This window comes from Eleginops maclovinus, chromosome 7 (genome assembly GCF_036324505.1).
Source record: "Eleginops maclovinus isolate JMC-PN-2008 ecotype Puerto Natales chromosome 7, JC_Emac_rtc_rv5, whole genome shotgun sequence".
Classification (NCBI taxonomy): Eukaryota; Metazoa; Chordata; class Actinopteri; order Perciformes; family Eleginopidae; genus Eleginops; species Eleginops maclovinus.
In genome coordinates, this window is record NC_086355.1 from 12,392,927 (window position 1) to 12,401,110 (window position 8,184).

The window sequence follows — 8,184 nt, forward strand, 5'->3', positions numbered from 1 at the left end:
GCCATCTCTTCTGCCAGTCTTCACTGATGTGCAGCATTCTTAACTCCATCACAATTGTCAACACAACACCTGCAATCTACAAAGTTGAGAAAACTGCCAACCTCCTCCCATGGTGGTTACCCTCTGTGCATGTCTTTCTTTCTTTTGGTGAATTTTTGGCACCTGCCGTCACCATCTGTACCAGGTGTGTGTGTGTGTGTGTGTGTGTGTGTGTGTGTGTGTGTGTGTGTGTGTGTGTGTGTGTGTGTGTGTGTGTGTGTGTGTGTGTGTGTGTGTGTGTGTGAGTGCAAGAGTTTGACACTGAGCACAAATAGCGAATATAAATTGTCACCATCATATCTGAGATACAGGATCCGATTATGTAATAATGTTGGACTGAAGCACTCTTTTGAGCTGCAGTTAATCCTAAAATATAAATACGGTGTTTGTTCCCAGATCAAACAGAGGTTATAAGTTCTTGACAAATTGTCTTCAGTGGTGGAAACCACTGTTTTCTTGTCTGGAATATATGTCCTTATTCATGTTGCAAATAATGCTACAATAAAAATGTCCAACTAGAACTGACAACGTTTTATCATATCATATATTGTGTTATATAATTTAGCGCCATTGAGGAGCAGAAATATATACATCTTTACTGCACAAATACTTCCTCTGCTCTTAGATAAAGTCCACCACACCTTCAAATAAAGTTGTGAGAAAATATGTAAGTGTACGCTGGAGTGTATTGCCAAGAGCATGTATTAGCTAGAGGACGATTCACTGTAGAGAAACATCTGGTCCCCCATGGCCAATTCGTCTGTTGTGCACGTGGCGTATCCAGTGTCCCCTTCCTCGCTCTCCTCTGTAGAAGGCTGTCTGAGTGACAGTAGTTTGCTGCACGTTGGTCTGTTCTCTCTTCCCATGGGTCTAATTTGTGCAAGCTGCTTTTGAATTGTTGCAAAGAAGATGCAGGAACAAAGCCAGCTGAGGGGGCTGGGGCGTGTGGGACCTGCTGTTCCTCTGTGCCTTTAGTTCTGATGCCAATTCATCTGCATTCTTCTGTTCATCCCTCCAGTCCCTTCTCTTTCACCTCTAACTCTTAGCCTTGTGATTGTACTGTTTGGTGATATTAAGAAGAACCTGGGGTGCATGACTTTTGCGCAACTCAAACATATTATGCAACAGGGAACCACCAAATGTGCATCATAAGAAGAGTCATTCATAAGAAGTAGATTATTTTGCAGGTATACACTAAGCTTGAATTAGTTTTTATACAGCTTTTTCACAGTACATAACATTATTGTGCTTGCTTCCCCTGTCAATGTTAACCATTTGCAGCAGCTGCTAATGATATCCTTCAAAGGCTCTGACAAAGTCGTGACTCAGAGACTGTGTTCCTTAAGGCTGAGCCCTGCTTATAAAACACCAGTATCATACTGTAGTTACTTTCTCTACAGGGGAGACCTTCAAAGTGCTAGTTTCAGTCAGACAACCTGTCTGTTTGACAAGTGAAGATTAGTAACCTGCAACTTTCAAAGAAGGCAGGGTGCACCTTTGCAATAAAAATGTGTCATTGTTTCGCCCAAGGACAACTCAGTTCACCTTTGAATGTAGCCTTATTCACCTGGATCCCCTATAGCAAGAGAAGGGAACTCAAATCCTGACACTTAAGCTATAACGACATGCCAATTTACAAGTTTCGAAGAGAGGGATTAGGAAGGTTACAGCATGCAAACTGGAGCCGTGACAGTGCTGGGAATCTTTCAACCAGGGGTATGGGTACATCACTGTTAGCTGTATCACTTTTTTTTAAAAGATTTAGAATATTTTTGAAGTTCAAAAGTTGAGTAAGAAGAAGTCTTTGATAGTTTCTTGGCAAGCTCCTACAGTTTGGCCTACATAAGGATATATATAATTAAACATGTGACTTTTTAAAATAGTCAACAAATGACAACATTTTCTTTTAACACTTTAACAAAGAGCTTTTTGTGCTTAAACATAACCATAAATAGGTGACAATGATTGAATTTCTATGAATAAATATTGTATTCCTACAACCATATTTTGCAGGGAAATTATTTAAATATGTTGTCAGTGAGCATTCAGCAAATATAACCAATTTTTGATATTTAATCTTAGAGGCCTTCTGTTTCTTATAAAAAGAGTTGTGTGTTATGAGTTAGATGTATAAAAATAATTTATGTGAAACAGTTTAGTTGGAGTAAAAGAAACAAAGGCAAACCTTAAAATACAGTATTTCCCAAACTGGTAGCTTCCATTACTTTGCAGACTGACCTGGTTCTACCTCGACCTACTGTACTTACGCTAGCTGTGCACTGACATACTTTGATCGTGAAACGACAGATTAATAGACATTATGGGTGTGTTCATTTTTAGTTTTACTTCCAAATACAGTGGTTTAGATAATCTGATAATCCAGCTAAAGAGTTGGCTTGTTTACAATCTGTCTGATCATCTGGCTGCTCATACACATCAAACTTTCTGGATATTAAAGCAAATCTCAGCAATTACCTTGGTGAATACAATATCATCCAACAGATCTTATTATCTTACAATTATTGTTTAATTTTGTCACAAAACAAAGAACAACTGGATCACAGCCTAAAGTTTTTCATTGTCTCTGACTTCCAGAAGAAAAGCTCTTACACAAGATAACCTTAAATCATATTACAGTTACAGTACAGGAGGACATACCCTCAAGATTAAGGAGGCTAAACTGTAAGATATAGTAACTTAGAGATTTTGGGAATCGCATAATTTGCTGAATATTTTACAATTTTATTTTGTGAACGGAATAGAAAGGTAAGAAAAGACACAGCTGGAAATATAACCATTAAGTGCCTGCTTTTCCCAACATCAACAGCTCAAAATTAAATTACTCCTATTTCTGCAAGCCACTAATAGGAACGTAAATGCAATGCCGAGCAATGCTGGGAGGTTTGCAACAACATCTGTAATGATCGATGATGGAGAACAATGAAGCATAAATCAAAGACACTTTCAGCTAAAGACAACGGGAAATTAAATTGGGAAATGGAGAGTTAGAGTAAACTGGGGAAAAGTTTGTATCAAATTTCACCATGCATGCAGAGCTACTGACATTAACGACAGAAGTCCTGCTGTGAGGCTGAAATATTCCTCTCTGAGAGGGTCATGCCCTGTGTTTTGATTTAAAAATGCATCATGTTCCTAGTATAATGTGAAGTAAATTCTGGACATAACAGGGATGGGAAGTAACTAAGTACATGGACTCAAGAACTGTACTTTCGGACAATTTTGAGATACTTTATTAGAGTATTTCCGTTTGATGCTACTTTGTTCTACTCCACTACAATTCAGAGGTAAATCGTGTACTCTTACTCCACTACATTTGTTCAATACCTTTAGTTACTTTACAGATTTGGATTAATGATGTGGAATATAACTAAATCTTAAATAAGACTTCAGTTACACCTGGAGTAAATTCACAAGTTACCCTGCAGTATACAAAGTCATTAAAACTGGCTGAGCCTTTACCAGCTTTGATAACACTTTAATGCATAACAAATTATAATCAAAACATATGATATATTATTCTGAAATTTAACAATCTGCACAATGACTACTTTAATACTTTTTCTCTTTTGGTACTTTAAGTATATTTTGCTGCTCATACTTTTGTACTTTTACTTGAGTAACATTTTGAATGCAGGACTTTTACTTCTAACAGAATATTCCTACACTCTGGTACTTCTACTTTTACTTAAGTACAAGATCTGAGTACTTCTCCCAGCTATGGTGTGGCACATGATCTACTGTATCTTCTAATTTCCTTGAACAGCCTTTGAAGTAGATAGCTTAACTTGTCAAATGAGACAAAGTTATTTGAAAAACACTGTTATCAGCTCCTGTTCCATTCTTTATACATTCATCACTTTTGCACAACTTCCCATTCCAGGTTGTTTTTTATTTGCTTGCATATTTGCAGCTTCAGCCTGTCTTGAATGATCTCAGAGACAAAACAAGACAGCCGCTAACAATGGGCCCAGGAGTGTTGTGTGTTTTCCACAATGAACAGCGGCAGTGCATGATGTCATCCACAAAACAAAATGTGCCTGACATCTTAGAGGAAAAAATAGCCTCACCGCCGTCCCTGGGAAATAGGATGAGATTTGTGAGCATAAAAATACATCTCCTAGGGCAATTCTCCAGGCCTTATCCAATAAATTACATAACACACCTGTTTGTAGAGAATAAATTAAATTGTTTTAAATTAAGAGAACAAATTAAGGAAACTAAAACAGGAGGAAGGCATTTCCTCTTGTCTGACAGCGCAGCTGTGTCTTGGGCCGTGAGAGAAAACACTCTTCAGACATTCGAGAGACACCGACTAAAACAACTTAGTCTTCATTTAGTGTGCACTTTTTTTAGCCAGAGGCAATTCCGAGTCAATATCTGCTGCTTAACATTATTGCTCCACAGTGACCTTTGCAACATGCATTCATGCAGCTTTAGACGGTGAGTGATATTTAAATGCAGGCCGGTGCTTTGACAGGATGGATCCGAGCCATGAGAAAGATGATGGGTGATTATTATACGGAGAGAGAAGGATGACAGCAGGCCCCAGACGGTCACCAGACAGCTCCTGACTTAGCGTTTTGTCAGTTTGAAAGGACACACCGCCAACATCTCTGTATGTTTGTGTAAGCATGTGTAGGTGTGAAGGTGAGTAAAACCTTGTGTCCTGTCATTTTGAATTTTAATCTAATTACACCATATTAAATCAAATGATTTGTGTGCCTGTCTGTCTTTGCCACGGACACAGCTGAGCATGCAACCATAGAAACTTTGACAACTTTGACAACCGTGAAACAGATCCAGACGTACTGATAAGTACAGAGCAGAATGAAGGTTTTGTACCTGAGATGGTTTTGGCTGCAGGCTTAAGAACGTAGAATCAAGACTCCTCTAAATTTGTTTTGCACTATAGCTAGAAGCTGTTGCTACTTACAGCACAAATGGAAAACCAAGCTTTAGGTTTTTTTTGTACTTTTGTGTTTGCTGACAAAAGAGAGAGCAAAGGTTAAAACAAAGTAAAAACACAGGGACACCTGTCTGATATGTGGCCAGTGGAGTTTCAAGTGCCAAATTCTTGGAATCTATTATGGTAATCATTGAGCAGAAGCATAGCTTTTCCATAACGGTTTGTGTGGGCGAGTGGTACAACAACTCAATGTGCAAATGTATGCATTGTAATATTTCCCCCAGGTAAGTGGGGGGAGAAAAACAGACTGTGTGGTTTTGCACACATGGATTTGCAGGGTGATATGTAGCAAGGTGCTGGGAGCACGAGTGAGAGGACTCTGTGATCATCCATCACCCTTCTCAGGGTTGATTGGTCATGCCTGAGGATGAGGAAAGATGGCATGTCACTTTCCACAGAGTGAAAGCTTCTCAGTGTGGGGAAGTAGGGGCTCTGGCAACGAGCCAAAAGGCAGCAGAGGTGGAGTTGAGAACTGAGTCTCTTTTGTTTGGATCTGGCTGTGCCCACAGCTCTGAAAATGCTCTTTAGACAAACAGCCATCCTCTCAACTGTGATCCAGCCCCATCCGAGAGAGGGGTCCTTTGTTCCACCCTGGCATCAGAAACATCTGCTTGGAAACCTTCACTCTCCTCCATTTGCAGCAAGAGTCTCTGAACCAGATACCAGCCCTGTGCTAAAGCAGCTTTTGGCAATTTTCACTGCCATGTTATTTCCGGCATCAGTGCCCTAGCTACCCGTCTGCCTCCTCTTGGGCTCATGGGACACAGAGGAGGGTCTATTTGGTTTCCTCAGAGATGGCTGTTGTCTCTTAAATAATTTAGAGCAGCCCCAGAAAGCTTGGAGCAGGGAAGGACACAGGCATTCACTGAGAAGAACTTACGGTGTAGTATGTACAAACTATCTAAACCCATGACCTTCTGTGGGTGTTTCATACATCTGTGTGTGTGTGTGTGTGTGTGTGTGTGTGTGTGTGTGTGTGTGTGTGTGTGTGTGTGTGTGTGTGTGTGTGTGTGTGTGTGTGTGTGTGTGTGTGTGTGTGTGTGTGTGTGTGTGTGTGTGAGTTGCTAAATGAACTACCTTGGGAGTTAAAGGCATCACACCACATAAAAGAATGAAGATTATTTCTTGTTTGTATTGTTTGGATTTACTTTAGTGTACCAAAGTTCTGTGACTTATTTTCAATACCTGCAGTTTCATATAACACTGAACACAGACTGCAAAAACACTTGCATCATACCGACAATGGTTAGAGTTGACTTTATGTAAAAACAAACCAAACTATTCACCAAAAGCACAAGGCACATTTTGCTGTGTGTAAATCAGGCAGATTAAAGGTTTGTTTAAGAACTCAGTAGACTAGTCTGATGATTAAAATATAAACATGCAGAATGAAGTCAGGCAGCAGGGGTATAGTTCGGGTTCATCCTCTGGACTCCTGCAACCGTCAGGATGAGGAGAAAAGGAGGTTGATCATGGTTTGAATACACATTTTTCGCTTTTAAATAAATAAATAAAATCAACTCTAATACTGTCCAGCTCTAAATACAGTATGTATTTGTGAATCATGGTTCATGATAAGGATGAGTTAATAAAGGTTGTGTTTTCCAGTTAATGTTTTTGTATTTATGTCCTGTTAGTTGCATTTGCGTACATCTCAGTAGCCCAATGTCTGTTCATTTGGTTAAGAGAGCATTGCGGCCTTTCGGCTAAAAACGGCAGCCTTACAGTCAGCAATTAATCAAATGTATTGTAATTGTGTTCACAAGCTGAATGTGCTGCATAAAAATGACAAACAAAACAGAGCCGGGAAATAGACCTTGGAAATAAAGACAAGGAATCAGGATTAAAGGCAGAGGAATCCACAAGAGACATGATGAAGATGCATGACTGAAATGAGTGTTAATGTTTACAGCATACTCCTACTCTACTCATTGACTTTGCTGCAGTGTGTCATATTTTGTAAAACAAAAGTGGGAAAGATTTGTGGTTCCTTTAGGCTACTACTATATCAGAAAGCAATTGCAACTTACTGGTGCATGTTGATTTATGAGTCCCTTTAAAGAGCAGCTTAATGTAGGCCTTCTAACTATTCAGAGAATTTCTTTGACATTTTGGGGAATAGGCTTTTAAGAGTTTGGTGAAAAGATTGATTCCACTTCCACTTATACACTGCAAGTATGAAGTAACAGGCGGTTAGCTTAGTTAAGCAAGAATCAGTCAATATAATCCATATTTACATAAGTACACATTCAACAAAAAGTACTGTTGACTTGAGTTTCCTTAATTCCAATCTTTATGATAAGCTAAGCCAACCAGCTTCTGGCTGTAGCCTTATATACAGCACTCAGACTTTGGTTTTTCAAGGTCAAGGGAGCATTCTTGCCTTTTAATAACATCTTTGTCTATACTGTATGTGCATTAGATGGTGCCAGCAGCCTTTTAGCTTAGCTTAGTATACAGAAATGAGGGCAAACTGCAGGGTCTGTCCAAACTCTTAAGGTAGCTAAATATGCTTTATAGTACCACTAAATCTCACAAATGAATTAAATTTGGCAAAAATGTGTTAGTTAATATCTCATTGAGGTATGTTCCAACCATTTTGCTCAGCTGCTTGGCAAATCGTCCACTGCCTTTTATTTTAAATTTGAGTATAAATGCCTCAGAGCTGTTTGTTGGTGTTACCTGAATTCAGTCGTGGCTCTAGGAGGCTATTCTTGGTTTTTTCTTTTCCTGGAGGACTTAAGTTGCAGCACACCCACACTAACATTTGTATTGCATCTAGAGGACCTAACACCTACACCACAAATGCAGCGTGTGAGTGAAAAATAAAGGAGGTGCTTGTGTTTTGAAACCTGCTCTCAGTACCTTCAATCTTCATGAAAACAAATGTACATTGTAATCTATCTGCATTATAATATCAGAATAGTTCAAATCAAAACATACGTGAATGTCCAAAAACTGATAACTCCAGGTCAGCCTGAACCTGACAAACAAAAACAGACTCCCCCAAACTGCGACACATTAGAGGTGACCAAATTCAGCAGCAGGAAATACATAAGAAAGCCTTATTTGTGTATAAAAAGAGGCCTGTCAGTGAGTGAGCCAGAGAAGGAGGAGGATCTTGCAAAAGTCAAGCTTGATTAAGCAGTGAGCAAAGG